Source organism: Mus caroli, unplaced genomic scaffold (genome assembly GCF_978045245.1).
Source record: "Mus caroli unplaced genomic scaffold, Mus_caroli_1 scaffold_6, whole genome shotgun sequence".
Taxonomy (NCBI): Eukaryota; Metazoa; Chordata; class Mammalia; order Rodentia; family Muridae; genus Mus; species Mus caroli.
In genome coordinates this window covers 17237185-17258803 of record NW_028227261.1, presented here as the reverse complement: position 1 = coordinate 17258803, position 21619 = coordinate 17237185, and positions in this window count along the sequence as shown.

Here is a 21619-nt window from a genome sequence, read left to right as displayed (position 1 = left end):
CACAGCCCGAGAGCCAGGAATCACTCTGCAAGCAGTTACACATAACTAGAAAAGGAACAGAAAAAGACAGATCTGGTGACATCTGAAATGGAGACGAAATTCAAATCCCAGCATCTATAAATAAAGATTTATTGGCACACGGCCACACCCACTCATTGACATATCGGCTAAAGTTGGTTATAGCAGCCAAGCTGAAGAGTTCCCAAGGAAGCAGCCCACGGGCATCAGGGTGGGAGATCTGGTCTCTACAGAACACTTTGTTGTTGCAGGAATCTTTCCAATAACCTTTACAGGCCACTATGACCTCTATTCTCCCTTTTCAGGGTCTGTAAACCCCATGTGCTCTAGATACGAAAGAAATGCGCCCACAGCGCCCCCCAGAGGGGACAATTAAGAGAACAACAAATTCAGAACAGTCACTAAACCCTGCTCTGGCTTCAGTCCAGCCTGGGGGGCCAAATGACTAATGCTGACTTAAAACTGGAAGGACCCTGGATGGCTAGCAAGTTATGAAAACATTATGGCCACGCCCTCCCCCTCGCTCTCCTCTCTGCATATAAGGCACAAGAGGATCATGCTCTGTTGCCATAGAAACAAGACTAGGCTAAGTCTGCAGCAGGAAGGATTAAAGGTAGACTTTGGAAGATATAAGTAAGCCGGCAGGAGAGACCGAGGCACACAGATTGCTAATCCTTGGTTAAGGCTCAGCTAAGAGCTTCCAACCCGCTCTTTATTAATATTGAGTGTGGGTGTATGGCATTAAAACACAGACCTCATCAATAAATACCAATCAATGTACCCAGAAGACAAACCCTTGATTGCATTTATACACATATTAAGTGTGGCTGCATCTTACCTACAGACTTGGATCCAGACATTGTGAACTAGAAGAACCTTGGGCCAGTTTGAGTCTGGGGACTCAAACAGTTAGTGGCCAGACACTTCTTCCAGATATTTTATGGAGGTGGAAGGGTTAGTATATTGTGAGGGGTGGGTATGGGGGCGTGTGTGGGTGGGGGGAGGGAGAGTACATGTGTGTGCAAGTGCTGGTGTCTATAGATGCACATGCGTGTTCATGCATGTGGTATCAGGGGTCTTCCTTCCATCTCTCTCCAATTTATATTTATTTCACATATATGGATGTTTTGCCTGCATGCATGTCTGCACACCCTGTTTGCTTGTCCACAAAAGATACCAGACACCCAGGAACTGGAGTTAAGGATGGCTGTGAGCCACCATGTGGTTGCTGGGAATTGAACCTGGGTCCTCTGGGAGAGCAGCCAGTGCTCTTGACCACTGAGCCATCTCTCCAGCTTCCACCTTACCTCTGTAGACTGAGTCTCTGACTGAGCTCTGAGATCACCCACTGGACTAGACTAACTAGCTAGCAAGCTCCAGGGAGCCTCCTGTCTCTGTTCCACCATGCCCAGCTTTTACATAGGTGCCTGGTCTCAAACTCCGCAAGCCCTCCACAGACAGCCATCTCAATAGCTGACACTCCATTTTGAATATTTTAGCTTTCTGTAAAAGCAGCTGCTGGCCCAAGCAGAGTCTGGCCCTGCCACAGTGTCTGGCCAGCATTAGGCCAGCATTCCCCATACCCCATGCCTGACCCCTGTCACACCTCTGCCTTCCTAGGGGAGCAGGCATGAGAGATGGCCGTGCCCAGGAGAAGAACGTGAGGCTTATAGCATCTGGAGACATTCTATCTTGGATGTGACAGGTTTCCCAGCAGAGGTTTTCAGATACCCAGAGCAGGACGCAGCGCAGGGCTGTCTAGAAGGAAGGCCTGGAAGCTGGGTGCGTATCAGTCAGACACAAATGTGTCCAAGGTGAAAATTAGATTTTTTTTCTGCTGACTCCTATTTTGCCAGCTTTGCTCCAGCTCTTTTCAGGGAGGGCAGGCCACAAAAGGAAAAGATACAGAGCCAAGGAGAGAGCATCCTCACCGTATCCTCACATACCTGATGTGCCCACCAAATTACCTCCCTCTTCCAATGTCTACCTTTAATCCTTGCTGCTGCCATCTTAGCCTAACCTAGGCATCACACCTGCCTGGTTCTGTATAAAACTTCAGAGAAGCAAAGGCTGAGAGCCATTGCCAGCAGGCTGCTCTTGTCTCTCCTCAGCTGAGAACTCAGGACCCAGATGAAAGGAAAACAAAGACCAGACTTGGGGGAGGGGGTCCCATCTCTTCACTACTACAGGTTGCCTTGTGACCCTGGCCAAGTCACTTTACCTCTCTGAGTCCAGCTCATCATTTGTATGGCAGAGGTAACCAAAGCATCTCCCTGGTGGCACTACTATAAAGATTAAATCGGCTATCTCGAAGCACTTAGTATGGCATCAGGCACATAGTGGGTGCTCATCAATGCATGCCTCTACTCTGGCTTTGCTCACCTTTAGGCTTTGGTAGGCAAACACACCTCTCTCTGCTGCCTGGCATTCAGCTGGCCTCCAGCCTGCAGCTGCAGCCACAGGCCTGCTCATCACCTACAAGCCAACAGCTGGTCCCTCACCTGCATCAAATCCATCCTCTGGCTCTCTGTCTGGACAGAGAGCTCCCAAGCACTCCACCCCATATTCTGCTCCTTCTTGATGCAAGGACACCCAGCCCCCAGGGCGTCCTGCACTTCCCCAAGCTCAGGACCTTTTCTTCACTGGGAACCCAGCTCCTTCAGTCTCTCAGAGGAACATAGCTCTGTTCTCCAATGTACAGTCTGGTCACTCAGCACTCTACAGGGTCAGAGGCAGCCCGGGCATCTTGGAGTCTCTCTGGGAACGTGGGTCTTAGAAGTTAAGCGCCTTACTCCGTTTCCTCGGATGCTGACACACTGACCTGTCCAGGAGTGATTGTCCCACTCCCCCACCTCCAAGCACAGGACGTCAGAACAGGAGACCCTGAGCCAAGGCCAATGCGACCATCAGGTCTCCTCCCCTGGAACAGCATAGATTCTCTCTCTCAAGAGAGAGCCTTTGGGGCTGGGGCTGGGCTCCTTCCTGGTCTGTCAAGCTAACCTTGGGACTCCAGGGGATCTATGCAAGCCAGGCTTCTGAGGCTGGCTAGAGCAGAACAATGGAGAATTGTAGAGATTTAGAGACCCACAACCAGCCCCCTCCCACTCTCCACCCCAACCCCAGCACCCAACCTCCCAACACCTGCTGGGGGAAAAAAGTCCCAGCTCCCTGCAGTGAACAGGCAGCTGCTGAAACCCCCATCCCCCTGTTGACAAGAAGCAAGCTGAGCAGCCAACTGGGGGGTGTCGCATCTCATTCAAAACAAATAACTGATGGGAACAATGAGATGTAATTGAGCCGATTACGGAGAGAGCAGGTATGTCTGCAGATGCCAAAAATAAGAATAAACCAGGGAGAGGATCTACGCTCATCTTCATCCGTCACCCCAGAAGTCACAGGTGGGGAGAGGCAGAGACAAGACCCCGCAGAGTGACACAATGCACGGAACAGAGCAAGCCAAACCCTCTCCCCGGGGAGCATAGAAAATGGGGGCTCAGAATCAGCAGTCCTGAAAGAGAAGAGGCTCAGCTGCCAGGAGCCCTCTGACCTGCCCTAGTCTGCACAAGGGAGCTGAGTCACATCTTCCACCCGGGACCCTGCTTTCTCCCCACCCACAGTGGCCTGCCCCCCTCGGTGGAAGTTAGATAGAGTCCCCTCTCCTCACTCACGCCCCGCCCCTTATCATTCCAATGCCATCTCCACCCGACTCCCCGCTGCGTCCATGCCTGGCACATTCCACCACAGGAAGAGGGTGATGGAGCCCAGGAACGCAGAACCCCATGATGCCCTTGTGGCTTGCCCTTCTTGTTTCCCCTCTGTATTAAATGGTACCTAAGTGCTATAGCCAACACCACCTCCTTCCACATCCACATCGCTCACACTCTCTATCCACAGAGTGCTCTCAACATAGGCTGCAGGGCTGTCTAGGGTTTGTCTTCCCCAACTAAATGAAGTCCGGTGGGGCAAGAACTGGGTCCGATTTGCCCAGAACTGAATCCCCAGCTCCTAGAGATGCTAAGCACATGACAGGGAGCTATGACCTAGGAGGTGGGCCTATGGGGGTGTCTGTGGGCAATTACCTAGGTTACATTAACTATGTGGGAAGACTCATCTTCAGTGTGGGCAGACCCATTCCCTAGGCAAGGGTTCTGTGGGCGGACCCATCCCCTAGGCTAGGGCTCTGTGGGCGGACCCATTCCCTAGGCAAGGGCTCTGTGGGCGGACCCATTCCCTAGGCAAGGGCTCTGTTCTGTACAACATAGAGAAAGCAAGCTGACCACTCCACTTGCATGCATTCACGTCTCTCTGATTTTTCACGTGGATGCCATGTGACCAGCAACATCAAGCTCCTGCTGCTGCGACTTGTCTGCCGTGATGGACTGCACCCCGAAACTGTGAAGCAAATAGACACTGAAAAAGTTAAGGAGAACCTTAAGGTGCTCTTGCTGGGGTGTTTATCACAGCCACGAGGCAGTAAAGACACTGGCTTTCTGAGCAGTTCCCATGGGAATGCTCTCAGCCTGGCCTCCAGAGCCAACCTGAATGCCTGGCACTCCGGGGCCCAACGGGGACACCAGCTGACAATGAAGTGTGTGAAATGGGATCCAGAGCTGGGTGATTGTGTCCCTGTCACTCATGCATGCAGCTTGAGGGAGCGCCTCACCTCTGTTGACTACGTCAGGGCCTAACCTGAGCCCAGCCCCAGGCAACAGAGTTAGTGAAAATGACCAGAAATGGAACACAGCTTTGATGGCTGCAGGGTGAGCCACAGTCGCTGTCAGAAGTCACTGTTGTTTATGACACAGCCACAAAGCCACACAGCTGGGTTCAGAGGTGGTGCCCCCCAACCCCCGCTGCCCAGCACCCCGACTCCCTTTGTGGGTGGTGCCTGTGCTTTTGAAGTGTCACTTACAACAGCCCAGATTGTCACAGCTCCTTGCATTTTGGTCACAGTATCATTCAAAGCCCAGGTCACGTGGAAGAAATTATAGTCATTACCCCACAGAGGGCGGACTACGTGACTTGGCTGCTCCAGAGAGGGGTGTGTCCCTCCCGGGAGTGAGGAGATCTTTGGGAATCTCAGCCTCACCCAGACTTGGCAAAATGATACCAATACTGGAGTGGGGACGTCAGGGCACTGTGGAGCCAAGCAACAGTAACATGGCCACACAGGTGTCCCAGGAGCCATTCTGATGCCCCGCGCCTACCAGAGCCCACACTGCCTTCAGTGCCTGGCTCCAGCATCAGACAGCTCATGTGTGGAGGTCCAGGGCCTGGGCTCCGGGCTTAGTCTTCTGGGAACTCCAGCAGATAAGCTTGCTTGGAGTCAAGGAGCAGAACAAGCCGTCCTCCCCTCCCCAGGCTCCCACACCCCACTCAGTGCCTGGTGTGCCCCTTGATGCTTGATAGAAGGAAACCCTCATGGCTGGCACTCTTTGTATTAAGTGCCCAAGGTACAGTTCAGGGGCCCTGGGCAGAGCTCTGCCTCCATTCCCAAACACTGCAAGGACAGGAGGAATCCCACACCTCTGTCCTCTCCTCTTACACTTACCTGGTGGCCTGGTCACACCCACCCTCTCTGCCCACAGAGGTTTGGAGACCAGAAGCAAGTCCCAGTAAAGCCACTGAGAGCAGAATGACCTGCCAGAGTATGACACACAGTAGGTGCTCACCAGAGACTAGGCTCGCACAGTAGGTGCCCAGCAGAGCAGAGAACAAGCTGCCAGCTTAAGGCCTGCTGGGTCTCCTCCCTAAGGTCACCCATGCACCATCAGCTGCCACCAAGCAAAACATGAATGAATGTCTCCCAACCTAGCCACCTACATGACATGGGAGACAGGAAGGTCCAGAGATGTGGGCGCAGACCAGCTTGTCCCTGATGCTCACTGGAGTGTCCCCATCCTCTACCGCAGACTCAGAAGAGCCAAGGTTAGAGAGGATAGGGACCTCAAAGATAAGACACTCAGGGACTATCTGGCCCAGAGCCTAATACATTGACCACCAACATCCTGCAAGGGCATGCCGAGGGGTTGCTCATGCCCCATTAGAAACTGTACCGCCCCACAAGGCCAACACACCCATTATGAGGTGCTTGCTTTTCAGGCCAGCTCTGTCCTTTTACTTCACAGAGAAAGGCATGTGTTTCCTGTGATCAAGGAAGGGTCACGGGAAATCAGTGGGAAGTGACAGGAAGATGGCTCCGTGGGTACCAACCCCAGTGTGGGCACCTCCGGAGTGTGACCTTGGCCTGGTGACCCCTCAAATATGACCTTCTCCATTGTAAAGTGAGGGAGGTGGGAGCCCCATCCCCCGCCCCGCTACCCCCCTCCAGCAGCTAAGGACGTGTGGAAGAAATGAGAAACTCAAGGCCCGGAACACACTGTGTCCTGAGGGATGTCGCTCTGTCGCGGAGAGACAACCAGCTACATGCAAAACTGAGAGCTACCAGTAGACAGACATGGAGCCCCTGGGAGGCTGGGGCCAGGGCGCTGTCTCCCCCTTCCCTCATAGCATAGAGTCAGGCACAAATGAGAATGCACTTCAGCTTTGCAGTCCTGCTGCTAAGGGCCACTGTCAACAGCACAGGAGCCCACACAAGATGGCTTCTCCCAGGGAAACCCACCACCTGACATCTAGCCAGATACAGGGTGATGGGTCAAGGACCACCTAGGGCTGTGGGACAAGTGTGGAGTGTGAGCACAGAGGCCATGTTCTCCATGGAGGAGGCTGAACGGGGTGAGGGAGACACTGCAAGCCATCAGCACTGTGCCATATTAACTCCACATGACTCCCTCAGAGCTGCAGGCAGATCACAGGCGTGAAGACCTCAAGGCCTGCGGAAATCTTTACAGATAGGTTCAGGGGGCTGGAGAAATGGCTCAGTGGTTAAGAGCACTGACTGCTCTCCCAGAGGTCCTGAGTTCAATTCCCAGGAACCACATGGTGACTCACAACCATCTGTAATGGGATCCAATGCCCTCCCCCTTCTGGTGTGTCTGAAGACAGCTATAGTGTATTCGTATACATAAAATAAATGATTCCTTTTTTAAAAAAAAATAAAAAGCACATTCAGCTATGAGAACCCAAACTCTGTGTGGCTTGGTGGTCCAGGAGGCCTGCAACTCAGCTATCTGACGCAGGAAGGTAATGTGTTCAAGGGGATACCAATTAAGTCCAAGGTTCCTTTTCTCTGCTTATACCAAAACACCTGCAGAAGCAACCTGAGGAAGGAAGGTTTGTCCTGGCTCACAGTTTGAGGGCGCACAGTCGTCATGATAGGAACGGCTTGGTGACAGCAGAGTGAGGCAGCAGGTCACGTGGCATCGGCACACAGGAAGCAGAGAGAGACGGATGCTGCTGCTCTCTCCTTTTGACTCCCCAGAGCCCTATGAAGGGATGCCATCCAAACTTAGGTTAGGTCTTTCCACCTCCGATGACCTTCAATTTGAAACTCCTTTACACGTGGCCAGAGCTATGCTCTGGTCCAATGGGAAGCTCTCATAGTGGTCACTTGGTTCAATGGAAAGTTCTCCTCATCAACTTGAAACTGCCTCCCCAACTTAACACAGACTCTCACATTTACTGAGAGCCACCAAGTGCTATGCATGGGGTTTCTCAGACCGGCACTGTGGGCTTCAAGGCCAATTTCTATGGTGGATGGTGCTTTAAGGACCCTCAGCAGTTTCTCTGGCCTCAGCTCACCAGACCCCAGCAGCATCCACACCCCTACAGCATCCCTCCACATCCCCAATGCTCCCAGAAACAGAACATCTGGGCTAAGAGATGATAGCAATGACCCTCCAACCTCCTACAGCACCTATGTCCCGTGGTGTGGAGTCTAAGTCTAAACACTCAGGACCAACATCCCACGACTCTACCATCTCAGCATCCCTTAGTCCCGACCCACGCTCAGCCTTCTAGGCACAAGGATCAGGTGAGCCCTTTCTCAGAGGAATCTCTGTCTCCTTGCTTGTCCTTCTGCCAACTCCATCCTTCCCTGGCTACTGTCCATACTGCTGCAATGTCACCTCCTCCAGGAAGACCTCCTGACTGTTCCTCAGCCCCTAGGGTCAGCCCAGGGTCCTATACTTGCAGGCCCCAAGGCTGACTATCATGGGGAACATGTAGACAGGATCATACCCCAGTCATCCAGGTCCTATGCCATCTTCCTTCTCAATGTCACAGTTAATACTTATTGTCAATTTGATAGGACATGGAATTTTCTAGAAGACAAACCTCTGGGTATGTCTGAGAGGGCATTTCTAGACTGGGGAAACTCACCGTGGAGGGCTCCATCCCATGGACTGGAGCCCTAGACTCCAGAGTAAAATGGAGAAAGTGATCTTAAAGCAGCGTCCATCTCTGTCTGCTTCCTACTGTGGACAGCGTGACCAGCCACCTCGCACTCCAGTGATCACGCCGCAGTGTCATGATGGGCTGCACCTCAGAGGGTGAGCCACATAGAGCCTTTCCTAAGTTGCCTTTGTCACATCAATGACAAACTCAACTAACACCCTCAGAAATGTCACCACCAATGTGACTCGGGAAGCCTTCCCAAGGCCACCCTAATTCTTCCCTTACAGCAGCCTGTTTGAGCATTTGCCGTGTCTCTCATAAGCCAGGCTGTGAGCTGGCTGCCCATGTCCACGTCTCTGGGTCAGCACCTGGCACAGAGGGTCCCAGAACAAGCGACCACGTCACTCCACACACCAGATGGTGATGCTTTGCCCACCTAACTCTGAATGCTGTGGCTTGCTGGCAGACACAAAACCACTGACCTAATGGAGCCTCATGGGAACAGAAGCTGCCTCGCCTCTGCCTTGCCCCAGCAGCCTGGCCATCCCGGTGAATGTTCTGGAAGCTGGGCTCACTGCCTGGGCACCTCCCCTCAACAAAGCTCTCAACCCAGAAAAGCAGGCTTAAATACCCAGGACTTGGCTGTCAGCAGCCAGTAAAGTAGGGGCTTGCTTGAATTGTGGACACACACACAGTGTAAGCTCCTTTAAGCATTACTGGAACCATGCAAGCCCATTGACAAGGAGGAAAACTGGGGCCCTGGAGCTCCAAACAGCCCCAAAGCTGGATCCCTGAGGACAGATCCGTCCTCCATAACTACTTTCCACACAGACATGACACTGAGGAACCACAGACCTGAAGGACATGGGACCTCCCTCACAGCTTGAGGGCAAAGGGGTCATGTGAGGTGGGCTCATTTCATCTCTACCCTGCTCCAAAAGCCTGTTGTATATTCCGGCAAGGATCCCTCCCATCAGGCTGGCCCCAGCTGCCATGTTTGCCTCAGCCACCCACAGCTTTGTTCTGGGGGTGGGGAGGCAGGGTGGGGTAAGGGAATGGGGAGGGCAGGCTTTTGAAACCACATCCTTCCAAGAAAGTGGAGCATCAGGACAAAAGGGGCTTCAGAGGTGCCTCTCCGACCTCTCTGGGGGTACAACCTCTGCCCCCAGGTGTGATGGCAGCAGATCCAGCCAGCTGAGCATAGGACCCAGACAGAGGCTCAGAGCAGAGCAAGGTCTGGCCTCCTGCTTGACCCTCCCACATGGTCCTCTGGGGATGGATGCTTCGTACAGAAAAATCTGTAGAGGTTCTGACAGTCACACCACACATAAAGGCCACAAGGACAGAAGCCTGCAGCTAAGACTGTCACCTTGCCTGCATGCAGCAGCCTGGCTTAGTCCCCAGAAGAAGGGAGGAAAAGCAGAAACATTCATTCATTAAGCTCCACAGCTTGCAAAGTTCCAGATAGCTGCCCCCCACCCCACTCCATCCCACCTCCCACAGCCACTTCCTGGTCCCAGGCACCAGCAGGGACCCTGTGACCTGATATTGAAGGCGCTGCTGCCCAGCTCAGCACCGGGGTTCTCAGCCTTTAGATCCATCCTTCTCCTCGGGTCGGTTTTATAGACAGTAATAACGCTCGTAAATTCCCCCGCAGATGGGATTTTTATCTGCTAATCATGGCAATTTGGCTCGCTTCGGTATCGCCACTCCGGCCCTGGATTGGCAGGGGCCCAGCAGAGGTGACTGTCGAGGGACCAGGCAAGGAGCCCAGAGCCCACCACCACCCTAAGACTGCATTCCTCATGGGGATGTCGCACGAAGGGATTAGAATGGAGCCCCTGTTGCATTCCCAGAGCCACTAGGCTGAGAAGCCCCTCTTCTAAAACACAGTACACTGATGTCTCTCCTCTTCCTCCTCTCCCTCCCACAGCTGACAACTCACACAGAATCCTACCAGCCAGGAAAACACCGACCCCGTCCTCCCCACATCCATCTTCTCTTCAGTGCCCTCCCACATTCGAGGGACCTAAAGCCCTGGAACGGATGTACCCAAGAGGGGCAGACATATAACAACACCACAGAGCTGTCACTCAGGGCTGTGCAGGCCAGGGGCCCCCTGACAGTTCAGATTAGGAAGAGAATCATGAACTGTGGCTACCATACGAAGACATCGTCCTTCCAGGAGGGAGAACCACACAAGGACCTCTCCAGGATGGATGAGCAGAAAGCCACCCCACAGAAGGATGCCTGCTCAGGACACTCAGAGGGCACAGCAGGGTCAGGGTGGGGTCTCTTTCTTATTCGTTAGTGATAGGTGCTCTTGCTTTAGGAATTTGGCTTCTGGTGTTTTGAGAAAGGGGTTCCTGTAGCTCAGACTGGCCTCAAATCCACTAGGTAGCTGTCTTAGTTAGTTGTACTGCTGTGAACAGACACCGTGACCAACTCTTATAAGGACAACATTTAACTGGGGCTGGCTTACAGGTTCAGAGGTTCAGTCTGTTATCATCAAGGCAGGAACATGGCAGAGTCCAGGCAGGCATGGTGCAGGAGGAGCTGAGAGTGTAGAACTTCATCTGAAGGCTGTTAGTGGAAGACTGACTCCCAGGCAACTAGGATGAGGGTCTTAAAGCCCACACCCACAGTGACACATCTACTCCAACAGAGCCACACCTTCTAATAGTGCCACTCCCTGGGCTGAACATATATAATCCATCATAGCATGTGTACACACGGATACATGTGTGGGTGTGAACATCTGTGCATGTGGGTGAGTGTGCGTGTGTGAACATGTGTGCATGTGGGTGCATGTGTGGGTGTGAACATCTGTGCATGTGGGTGTGTGTGGGTGCATTGTGAACATGTGTGCATGTACATGCAGAAGGAAATGTTGGCTATCTTCTCTGCCTGCTTTCTACCTTATTTTTTGAGACACGTCTGACATGGAACCTGGTGCTCACTGACTTAGCCTCTGCTTTGAGGAATATTTACAGGAAGTTCCCACAGCCATGACACAGGCTTTATTATCCAAGCGCCCCGGCTTCTTCAGAGTCCCCAGGTCTGGAAACCAGCTGAAGGCTGAAAGTCCACAGTGGTGACTCAAGTCAGGTTTGGGACCAGCTTGAGACTTCCCGTGTCATAGGAAGCCCTCTCCTGCTGCGTGCGTACCCAGCAGATGCATGTCCACATCTCAAAGCACAAAGATCAGTTCTGGGGGATGTGCTTCGGTGGGTTGAAAGCTCACCTAGCATGCAGGAAGTCCTAAGTTCAAGCCCCAGGGCTGCACACAGTAGGTGTACTGATGCAGGTCTGTAATCCCAGCACTTGGGAAGCAGAGGCAGGAGGACCAAGAGTTCAAGGTCATCTCCTGCTTCCTTTGACTTGGTGGTCAGACCTTGCTTGAAAACACAAAATGGAACAAAATCCCCACAGGTTTGAAACAAACAAACAAACAAGCAACAACAACACACTCATCCTTACTGAACACTCCGATTCTGTTTCTGTCACTGACTCCTGGGCTGTAGAATGAATAACCCCTGTGACAGTCACACACTGGGTTTGGCTATTGTGAGCCGTCTAGAGTTGATTCGGCCTTTCGAGAGGATGTAGGTGGGTTCTATACAAATTCCAGGCTGTTTTGGAGCACCAGCTTGGATGTTTAGAGATTCTGAAACTCTCAGGGGGTCCAGGAGCCCCTCTCCTGGAGATTATAGTAGGAGCTACCAGGAATCTTGCAATTCTTTGGGGCTCTGCTACTAACTGTTCTCCAGGGGTCCAGAGAGCTCAAAGCCCCGGAAGTCCTCTGTGAGCCACGATGTCCTTTCTGCCTGTGTATTCCCAACTGCCTCCTCCCACCCTGTGCACCTTGACCTTGGCAGGGAATGGCTGCCTCTTGTCCACAGAACTTTTCAGGTTAAGACAGGACTCCTGCACTCACGATCACTATATGCCTGTGCTCTTTGGGCAAGGGAACATAGCTAGGCTCAGGGGAACGGACAGCACGCTGTATAGCCCAAAACTTCCATCTCCCGGAACCTTCACTTCCTTCGATCCCATCCTGACACCAAAGCCTCATTAACTTGGGGGTCATGGTCAAGTCCAAGATTCAGCTGACCTGCTGAGCAAGTGGCGAACCACTCCAGCTGGGCCACCGACGGTCAGACGCAACCCCTAAGCCCACTCCAGCCTGCACCTCTCTCCACAAGCTCTGCCAGATAATGTTCCCCCGTGTACCCTGGAATTCTGCCCACACAGATGAACAGAGGCTTGCCCTTCTGCCTGTTTCCTCCTGGGTCCTCAGGTGGAATCAGCACCAGGCAACACGAGAAAAGCGGAGTCTAGGGAGTGCAAGGGAAAGCAGGGGATTGTGGGAGGCCCTAGGCAGTCTGTTTCACAGCACATGCGCATGTGCTGCACCGCTCACCGCTAATGGGACATTCTTAACAAAGGAGTGGAGTCTCGGGCCACGAGGCAGGAACTTCCTAAGAGCCAGACTCAGGCCATTTGAGGCACTGGAGGCATTTCACCTGTGTCCCCATGTTCCAGGACCCCATTCAATCCCAACCCTTTTACCACGGTATAAATTCAATTCTCATCAGAATGCAGCCAACAGCACCATTTTTAAAACTGTTTCTGCAGTGCGAGGGATGGAGCCCAGGCTTGACCGGAAGGAGGCAAGCCCTCTTTGCCCAAGCTCCATCTGCAACTCAGAAGCATTCTACTGGAGTGTGGTCTGCAACCCGCACAGCCCTGTGGCACAGATACAAGGCCTTCCTTATCAGCTGACCCACTGACCCGAAGTTAGAGTGTCATTTGCTCTCAGTAAGTGCTGGAGAGACCTCTATCCACCCATCACCCAGCTCTGGGCCTTAAGGACCTGTGTTGCTGTCAGGGTCAGGCGCATCATCTCATCACAAAGTGTCCTCGGGGTGTGTCTCAGCGTGTGCCTCAGTCTCCCCTCCCTGCAGGGTGTGCCTCACAGTACCCTCCCCTTGCCAGCTACAAGTGAGAGCCAATCCTGGTTTTCCTTCTGCTGCTGTGAGAAAAATTAAAACCAAAAGCAACTTGAGAAGAAATGGGTTTATTTGGATTGCAGGTTACAGTCCATCTTCTAGAGAAATCAAGGCCAGAACTGGAAGGCAGGAGCTGAAGCAGAGGCCATGGAGGGGTGCTGCTCACTGGCTTGCTTAGTCTACATTCTTATGGAACCTAGGACCACCTGCCCAAGGGCGGCAGCACCTACAGTGAGCTGGGGCTGCCCACAGCAATTGTCAGTAGGTGGTTGAAAATGGTCCCACAGGCTTGTCTGCAGGCCAATCTAATAGGGGCAGTTCCTCAATGGAAGGTTCTTCTTCTCAGGTGACTAGATTGTGGGAAATTGACAATAAATAATTAAATGATTGATTGATTGATTGATACATAGATACATTGACAGATAGATGATTGATTGATAGATGGATAGGTAGATAGATAGATGGACAGACAAATAATAGATAGACAGACAGATGATAGATAGATAGATAGATAGATAGATAGATAGATAGATAGATAGATAGATAGATAGATAGAAGGAAGGAAGAAGAGGGAGAGAGAGGAAGGAAGGAAGGAAGGAAGGAAGGAAGGAAGGAAGGAAGGAAGGAAACCAGAGCAGGGCCTGCCTGGCTATTGTGCCACCACAGGCCTCTAGTTACTAGACACCCACTTCCCATTGGTAAGGAACTTGAACACCACACTGAGGTCCAAAGTTACCAAAAAACTTGTCCCCAAGGTCCCCAGGTGCCACCTTTGCAGGCTTGAATCCAGCATCATTGTGACACGGGTTCTGTGTCAGCCACAGTTCTAAGCAGTCCACATAACAAGGCCACTAGAAAAGTTGCTTTGGTGTTTGTTTGTTTGTTTGTTTGTTTGTTTTGAAAATGTTAAGACAAGATCTTACAACCTGGGCTGGACTTGAACTTTGGTCATCAGGCTTGTGTGACAGTACCTGTACCCTTGAACCACCTCAGCAGCCCACAAGTGGATAAATCTTTAAAGGCGTCACTCTGAGGGAAAGAAAACAGAAATAAATGCCCCACCGGCCCCCCTCCTAAGTGTTCCTCCAGGAATGCTCAAGAACAGATGATGGTATGTATCAACCAAAATCAAAGCCACAAGCCAGGGTAAAGGACAGGTTAAGTGGAGGGGCATAATAGAATTTGGGGTGTGTGTGAAAGTGTTCTCCATTGTAGTGGAAACTACAGAGGAACACCCTACTTCAAAAAGGAAAGAAAGGAAAAGACATAGTAAAAAAATAAAATACCACGAGCCAAAATCCATGTGCTCTTTGATTTCCTACCACAGAAATCAAAGTCTTCATCAAGGTATGTCAATTCCAAGTCACACCTCGCGGTGGCTAATATTGTCAATTTGACAAGATCTAGAATCACCTTGGAGATACATCTGCGGGCAAGTCAATGAGGCAGCTTCCAGACCAAATTAACCCGAGGTGAGAAGATTGATTCCAGATGTGGGCAACACCATCCCACGGACTGGAATCAAAGGGAGAAAGCCAGCAGGGCCCCAGCATCCATCCCTCTCTGCTTCCTGACTGTGGATGCCATGTGACCAGATGTCTCACAACCCTGCCCACCATGCCCGTCTTTCTTCATTGCTGAGACAAAATTCACGACAAAAGCCACTTAGGGAGAGAAGGGATTACGGGGCTCACAGTTTGAGGGAACAACACACTGTGGTGGAGAAAGCTCGCAGCAGGAGTGTGAGGTGGCATCACATCTGCCATCGGGAAGCAGAGAGGTGGACACTGGTGCTCAGCTCCCCTCTACCTTTTTGCAGGGAGGTGTTTGGTCGTTTGTTGGTTTGCTTGTTTTGCTTTGAGAGTTTCATGCTTCCCAGTTGGCCTTGAACTCTTGAAGTAGCCAAGGATGGCTTTGATCCTCCTGGCTTGTCAGTGCTATGATTACACACTCAGTTTATGTGGTCCTATGGAATGAACTCAGGACTCTGTCCATGCTAAGCACTCACTCTAACAATTGAGCTACATCTCAACCTCCCTTCTTCCTTTCTATTCAGTCTGGACCCAGGCCCATGATGTGGTGTCACCCCATATTCAGGCTGGGTCTTCCTGCCTCATTTAGACCTCTCTGGGAACACCATCTCAGACATGGAGGTGTGTCTCCATGGAGATTATCAAACAAGACCAGTTGACAACCAAGGTTGATCATCACACTGACCCGGGTGTGCTGGCAGAAGATCCTTTACCCAGAGGATCCCACACACAAGAATATTCTGGCCTGTCTTTCATGGGTTCCCAAGTGCACAGTAAGGACACATAGGTTCCATCCCTACCTCTGCCACCATGTGCTATGTGGTCTACACTGTTCCCAGAAGCTCTCTGTGCCCCCATTTCCACATTTCTGTAAAGAACAATCCATGAACCATCGCCACGGCTCGAGGCATGGACTTCCTGAGAAGGTTAGGAAAAGTCTGTGGGTAAGCTTACAGGAACAAGTTCAGTCTGCAGGGCCCAGCAAACCTGCTCTTCCTGCAGCAATGGGGCTGAAGGTTCAAAACCTGACCTCACCCCTAGGCCTTTCCTAATATTCTAAAATAATTAAATGTGCTCAGAGAGAAACCTTTCAAAGGACCTGCCCCCTAATCTTCTCTCTATGTGGCCTTGGGGACACGAGGTGTCTGGGTTACTCCAGCCCACTCATTAACCGTCCCTTTGTTGCTATGGCTTTCCCGAGTCTCTCGTGAGCATCATCCAGAAAGAGAGAGCAACTAGGCTAGAAGGGTCTTGAGAGGTGGCAGAGCCTTGTATCACATGTACCTCAGCCTTGTCCTTCATCCCCTAAAACACTAGCTAGTCCCCATCCCCATCACACCCTCCTCTGCCCTCTGCCTCTGCCTCTGCCTCTCCATTTCCAACAAGGCTTTCTGTACGCACCGAAGCCAGGAAGGCTTGGGGGACAGGAAGGATAAAAACTCGGCTGCTGGGCCAGTGAGTAAAGGCGCTTGCCACCAGTCCTGACAACCTGGATTTGATCCCAGGGATCTTTGTGGTAGACAGAGAAAGGGACTTTTACAACCTGTCCTCTGGCCGACACACAGGCAACATAGCACACACAATAGATAGATGTTAGAAAGATAGATAGATAGATAGATAGATAGATAGATAGATAGATAGATGATAGATAGATAGATAGAGATAGAAAGATGGATACATACATACATATATAGATCAGTAGATACATACATAGGTAGATACATAGATATATTCAGATACATAGATATATAGATACATACATACCTAGCTACATAGACAGATACATAGGTAGATGGATAGATACATAGATAAATACATGAATAGATACCTAGATAGATGGATACATACATACATATATAGATCAGTAGATACATACATAGGTAGATACATAAATAGATACATAGATATATTCAGATACATAGATATATAGATACATACATACCTAGCTACATAGACAGATACATAGGTAGATGGATAGATACATAGATAAATACATGAATAGATACCTAGATAGATGGATACATACATACATATATAGATCAGTAGATACATACATAGGTAGATACATAAATAGATACATAGATATATTCAGATACATAGATATATAGATACATACATACCTAGATACATAGACAGATACATAGGTAGATGGATAGATACATAGATAAATACATGAATAGATACCTAGATAGATGGATACATACATACATACACACAGATAGATGATTGATACATACGCACATAGACAGGCAGACAGACAGATAATTCCAGGCAGTTGAAAGTGACAAACCCACCAACCCCTCTGAGCATGGGTCCCCAGGGCCACATGATCATTATTTGATGCGCTCATGTCTGTTTCATTTCACAAAGCCTTTAACATGCACTGTGACCCACAGAGGGTTAACACAAATTCAATCCTAACTCAGACCTCCAAAGAGATGACCTGTCCACGCTGCATCCCTCCCGTGTAGCGCATCCCTGGGCACAGCCGCTGGGATCAGCAGCTGCCTGGGCTGGGGAGTCAGAATGAACTGCTGAGCAGCCTGGGTATGCCTGGGAGACGCTGCTTGGGCGGGGCTACCCATGGGCGGGGCTCACATGCAATAGGAATGTGGCCTTCCAAGTGATCACTGAGCAGCTGCACGTGGCTCCTCTGCAGGCAGGCCTCTGTGAACTGCTGTGGGACTCAGAGGGCAGCAGTTGACCTCAGTGAGCAGCATCAGTTCCATCGCTGTGACTCTGAAAGATTAGGCGGTTCACGCAAGATCACACAGCCAACGGAGATAACAGAGAGATTTGAACTCAAGACTGTCCAACTCCAACAAAATCTCCCCACACATTAGAGAGAGGAATTAGATGGGGAAAAAAATGTTGTGTTGTTAGGTTTTCAGTGTTTTGAGACTGGGTCTTGCTGTGTAGCCCAGGCTAGCCCAGGACTTTAGTTCTTCCTGCCTCACACTCTTCAGGGTACATACTACTATACACAACCTAAATGGCATAATCTTTGCTTTTCTTTAGAGTGTTCTGAGACATGATGAGTAGGGCCTGACTTTTGGACATGGGAGACTGCCTCCTGGCCATCGGCCACCACACCCTGTACATAGCCACACAGGAGTTTCAGTCTGGCTGGTCCGTTTTACACGTGTAAAAGTAGTAAGTGTGAGTCTAAATCTCAGTAACTTCCAAGAGTGGGAGTGGCAGAAGGGTAGACAAGGCCTGACCATGATGGAGAAGATGTTGATAAAGATGATGTTGATGCCAAATGATGGAGACGAAATGATTGGTGATGATGATGATGGTGGTGGTGGTGACAAGGATGATGGTGATGATGGCGGTGATGTTGGTGATTGTCGTATTGTTGTTGATGGTGGTGGTAATACAGATGGAAGTCATACACACACACACACACACATACACACACACTGAGACCTTCCCACCATGGCAAGAGCTGACCTGGTACTCTGCCCTCAGCACCTTGCCCTCCAACCTGATGTCCGTGCATCAACCTTGTGGTTGTCACCTGACCTGCTGGGAATATAGTCACTCCTGTCCCTGAGTGACCTCTGACTCCTGTCCCTGGGTGACGGAGAGGCCAATGGTGGCTGCTCACCACCATCTGGAAAGGGAAGTGGTTTCTGAGTTAGGGAAGCTGAGAGGCATAGAGATGTATTGCAGCCAGCAGGGAAAGCGTATGCACTCACCTGGACCCCAGCTCTGCCCGTCCTGAGGACAGGGTGGCTGCTCCCCTGCTCCTGTGGCCTCCCACTTCAGACATCATCATCCTGCTACCAAGGCTCAGAGGCCACCTGGAGAACAGTGACCTTGTTGCCAATTACTCCAGGGGAAGGACACTCCAAATCAAGAAACAGCACTCTGTACCGCAGCGCGCAAACATTCCCGAAAGAGGGGGAAATTAAGTCTTTGAAATAACATTAATCATGATAACTCTGGGTTGGTTTGCTCCTCCAGCCTGCTTGCTACATTTCCTCGACGTTGGCTTAACCCTCCATAGCCCAGACGCTTGAGACGTGCCCAGAACCACTGCTCCCTCTCCCTCCGTCCAGGCTGGTACCGCAGACTGGAGGCTGTCTTCTCTCCCAACAAGCTGACCCCATCCTGGCATCGTTCTGTAGCATGGAGACATGGACGCCAAGTGACAAAACAATCCAGGAAGGACTGAGAATGCAGGCAGGATGAGAGCGATCCACTGTCCCTCTTTGCCATTCTCAAAACCAAAAGTCACTGAGTGTGGTGGCACACACCTGAACCCCAGCACTTAAAAGGCTGAGGCAGAGGATAGGGAATTTGAGGCTAGCCTGGACTACATACTGAGACAAAAGTATACTGGATGGATGGATGGATGGATGGATAGATAGATAGATAGATAGATAGATAGATAGATAGATAGATAGATAGATGATAGGTATATAGATACATAGACATATACTTAGATAGACATAAATATATAGATAGATATAGATAGATAGATAGATAGATAGATAGATGATAGATAGATAGATAGATAGATAGATAGATAGATAGATAGATAGATAGATAGATACATAGTTACATAGATAGATACATAGATAGATAGATACATAGATAGATAGATACATAGATAGATAGATACATAGATAGATAGATACATAGATAGATAGATACATAGATAGATAGATAGATACATACATACATACATACATACATACATACATACATACATACATAGATAGATACATACATAGATACATAAATAATAAATACTGCCCTTCCCACATCCCAAGAGCTCTCTTCATGCTCAGGGCATGAGGCCTGGCATTAGGGCTAGGTGGTATCTTGGCAGTAGAACACTTGCCTGACATATGTAAGGCCCTAGGTCCAAACACTACTATCAGTGCACACGGTGGGGGGAGGGGGTGCAGAGGGTGAGACCTGGAGTGGGAAGTGGGTAAGCTCTGAGCTGGTGATGTGACTCAGTTGGTACAGTGTTTGACGGGGATGCAGGAAGCCCTAGGTTCAACCCCCCAGATCGCAGACACCAGATGTGATAGTGCACACCTGGGATCCCGGCGCTGAGGAGGTGGAGGTAGGAATTCAAGGTCATCCTTAGCTACATAGGGAATTTGAAGCCAGCCTGGGCTACATAAGACTCTGCCTAAAAGAAAAAGAAGAGCCAGGCTTTGGCCTTGGATTGTAAGGCTAGAGGTAAAGCTACCGCTCTGAGCATGGGATCCTGTCGCCGCCCGCCTTTCCACTTTCCCAGGAAATTGAAAAATCACCTGTTTTCAAATACTGACTGCTAATTAAGACAAAAATAATATTTATGGGCACGCACCACAGGCTCCTTCTAGCTCCCAGCCTGGAAATGTTTGCTCTTAGAGAGCTGCCACAGATCTACTTCAGTTTCTCCCGTGCCAGTCACCGCTGGCCAGTCTTCCCTCACAACCTCAGGCTTCGGAGATGTGGTCAAAAGGCAGAGAACATGGAAGCCCAGCAGGGATTTGGAGGCTGGCGTGCAGGCACTCACTCCACAGACAGCACCATATACTCAGAGAGGCTCAGCGCACAGCCAAAATCACACAGCAAGCTGCATCAGAGCCTCCTGGACGCCCCCCGCGTGCCCCCCCCCGTCATCCATCACAGTAAAGTCCTGGCTGGGAGCCTGTTAGGCCTGTCCCTCCCCCCACCCTGCCCAGCACCCCACCTCACCCCCGGCCAGCCAGGTTCAAGGCTTGCCCTGGTGCTGCAGGTGTGGGGCTTGCCTTGTCTTTTCTGTGCTCCTGGATGTAGTGTGGCGGCCTTCACAGCTGAACCCACCTATAACATTTTGAAGTCCCCCCACCCCCAGCCCCACCCCTTGGTGAAGCCTCAATTTCTTCATCTTCAAAGAGATGAGGCACAGCCGGGCATGGTGGCTCTCGCCTTTAATCCCAGCACTTGGGAGGCAGAGGCAGGTGGATTTCTGAGTTCGAGGCCAGCCTGGTCTACAAAGTGAGTTCCAGGACAGCCAGGACTATACAGAGAAACCCTGTCTCGAAAAACCAAAAAAAAAAAAAAAAGAGAGAGATGAGGCACAAGCATCCCCACTCCAGACGGCTGTTGGAAAGAGAAGCTGCCCACAGACAGTAGGCTCTGTATATAGGCTCTGTATATCTAGAAGGTCCCTTCTAGCCCCACATTGCCAGTTCTGTACTCGCCAAGAGATACATAGCACACACAGAAGCCTCTGTGAAGGAAAGGGGTGGGGGTGGGGGTTTCAGTGGGTTCCAGACGGAGACAGAGAAGATGCGGCTGCAGGAACACACTGGAGATGAAACATCACAGAAGGCAGAAGGACCAGGGACAACGAAAGAAACAAGAACTGTCCTAAGATGGGCGCTCTGGGGCCCCCTCGTGGCCTCAGCATTCCTCCTGGGATGGTAAATGAGCGGGTAGGCAGGCTAGCCCACCCACTCCTGCCTGGCACACCTTCAATAGCACTCAAGGCTGTGTGCGCTCCCATTACAAGCCCCTTGACAAAACCACTGTGATAGGAACTTCTGACCCAGTGTTGTTATTGTTTTTTAATTACACTTTTTTTTTAACTCCAGAACCAAATTGGATCCAACCAACCTGAAATTAATCTGGGGCAGGACAGGGAGCTGTAGGAAACGGGCCAGCGCTGCTGTGGAGAGGTGAAGAACACCAGTCAGAGAAGCGTTGGGGCTCATCCGTCTGCGCAGCTAGTCTGCCCGTGCGTGTGCACAGGAGCTGCCCTTCATTAAA